A 2,911-nucleotide genomic window follows, 5' to 3' on the forward strand; every position below is an offset into this window, starting at 1 on the left:
CATATTTCTACATTATTAAAATCATACTGTATGTAAAAAGAAATACCTAGTGTAAATGACGAGTTGATGGGTGCAGCAAACCAACATGGCACATGTGTACATATGTCATAAACCTGCACGTTGAGCACATGTACCTTAGAACCTAAAGTATAATAAAACAAAAAAAAAAAAGAAAATAAGACAATAGAAATCCATGATTCTACTATTGAAGGAAACCATATTTTGATACATTTCTTTCTAGTCATTTTCTGAGCATATTTCTACATTATTAAAATCATACTGTATGTAAAAAAAATTAAAGATAACTTTTCATAATATTTAAGCCTAGAAATAATGTATTCTTAAAAAATAAGTTATTATTATAGTGTCATAATCTGTGAATTGTAAGTTCAATGAAAAATGTTCATGAGTAATTACCGAAGTCCTTAACTTTTAATCACATAATTTTCCAGTTGGGACAGCCTGCTGTCACCACCAGTAGCATAGCAGGTATTTATCATTAAGTGGGTTTAATTAAATTAACAGCAACCAGCAAACTTTTATTTAATTCATTGAACAATTTTTGAATACTAAATTATACACGGTTTGTGAAAATTAACTTTTAAAAATGAATTTTAAGCCAGGAAAAATAAGTTTTAAAGTTTCACTACAAACTCCAATGAGCAAAAGACTCATTAGATCACTATCATTTTAACCCTAAAATTTAATCTCTAGAAACAAAATCAAAACTACTTCAGCATCACAAGTTATACTAATAGCAAAGCTATAAATTCCCTAAAAGAGATAATGTTTTAAAAAACCATTCTGCTAGCTCTAATACAAGTGTCCCTTTTTACTTAAGAAGCAACATTACGCTAGGTACAGTGGTTCACACCTGTATTCCCCGCACTTTGGGAGGCCAAGGTGGGCGGATCCTGAGGTCAGGAGTTCGAGGCCAGCCTGGCCAAAATGGTGAAATCTCATCTCTACTAAAAATACAAACATTGGCCAGGCATGGTGGCACGTGCCTGTAACAGCTACTCAGGAGGCTGAGGCAGGAGAATCGCTTGAACCCGGGAGGTAGAGGTTTGCAGTTAGCCGAGATCATGCCACTGCACTCCAGCCTGGGCGACAAAGCGAGAGACTTCATCGCAACAAAAAAACAAACAAACAAAAAGAAGCAACATTATATAAGGAACTTTATTTCTACAAAATCATTTTTCTATCACACTTAGAATTTTAGTCATACAATTTATTCTAGTTTTGTAAATGTACCATTTGACATTTATTTTATTCCAAAGTGCTATTACATGATTTAGTATTTTTAACTTATCAATTCCTGACTTTTTGTCCTTTTACAACCTACTTTCTACCTTTTAGTATTACTTTCTGTTTTTGATTCCTTCCTTCCCTATCACCACCTATAGGACATATCATCTTTTATTCTAAGTCTCTAGAAAATGTCCTCACATGATTTCTTTCTGTCTGGTCCCTAACTCCGCTATGATCACCTGACCTTGACATAGTCTTTGTTTATTAATGCAATAAACACAATCTGTATTGTACTCTTCATTTATAATTTGCTTTCTCTAGCAAACTTTCCTAAGAACAAAACTACCCAACTTGTCACACTTTTCTCTGACCCCCTATAGTGCGATATATATCAAAATTGCTTTGTGGGATAAGTCAGTCACCTACTTTTACAGGTATAACACTTCCTCAACTAAAAAGAAACACTTTGGAGAAAATAATATAATCTTTATTTTATCTCTAGAAATACAAATAAAACAGCAAAAGTCCTTCAATCACATGAACTCATAAAATTTCCAGGTGAATTAGAATGAAATAATTCTTCAGCCAAAACTTTATCATGTGATAGGGAAAACCAACAGCAACGACCTCTACTGGTTCAGTTCCAGTTTCTGAGGTCACATCCATGACTATCACTTTTCACTTGTGTTTAGAAATTGCTGCATCCTGGCTTCATTTTTCTCCATTCCCTCAGTTTGATTTTTCTACAGCTACAGACATTGTAACTGAGGTACCTGCATCTTCATCTTACTATTTCCTGAATATATGCTTGTTTTTACTTCTTGTGATAAATACCAGTAATAATGACTGGCTTTCCCTTAACTCTGTAGCATGAGACATCTGCGGAAACTCAGATGGGTCCTCACTGGATTCAAGCAGTGAGAGAGGTCAAGCATGGTGGCTCACTCTTATAACCCCAGGAGGAGTTGTAATCCCACCTCGCTCCTGTAATCCCAGCCAGAGTTTAGAAGAGATGAGGTCTCCTTATGTTGCCCAGGCTGGTCTCTAACTCAGCCTCCTGAGGCTGGAGAATCGCTTTAGCCAAGAGTTAGAGACCAGCCGGGGCCACATAGCAAAACCCCATCTCTACTAAACAGAACAAACAAACAAACACACACACACCAAAAAAAACAGTTGGGCATAGTGGAGTATGCCTGTAGTTGCAGGTACTTGAGAAATTGAAGCAGAAGAGTCACTTGAGCCCAGACATTTGAGGAAGCAGTGAGCTATGATTAAGCAACAGAATGAGCAAGAGAATAGAGCTTAAATGGAGTCTAAAATTGTGCTTGAAATTGTATCAATTTCAATAGAAAAAAAATGAAGCTGATTTGTTTTGTATTTTCTCTACATGTATATATGTGTTTGTGTGTATGTGTGATTTCTTAATTGATATTTTTCAAAATGAACTCACAGTTGCGACTGTGTCAAATTCTTAAATGTTTTGTAATGTTTGTCCACTGCCTTTAAAAAGGAACAAAAATTTGGTGTGTTTAATATACTCAGTTCACCCTTCACTTCATTGATAATTTTGCCAACCTCGCTATACTTTGTTGTGATTATTAATGTTGATTTTAATGTTTAATGTCCATGTGGAGAAGTAACTTGTTTCTTTCTTTTACTG

The sequence above is a fragment of the Colobus angolensis genome, unplaced genomic scaffold, assembly GCF_000951035.1.
Source record: "Colobus angolensis palliatus isolate OR3802 unplaced genomic scaffold, Cang.pa_1.0 Scaffold234, whole genome shotgun sequence".
Lineage (NCBI taxonomy): Eukaryota > Metazoa > Chordata > Mammalia > Primates > Cercopithecidae > Colobus > Colobus angolensis.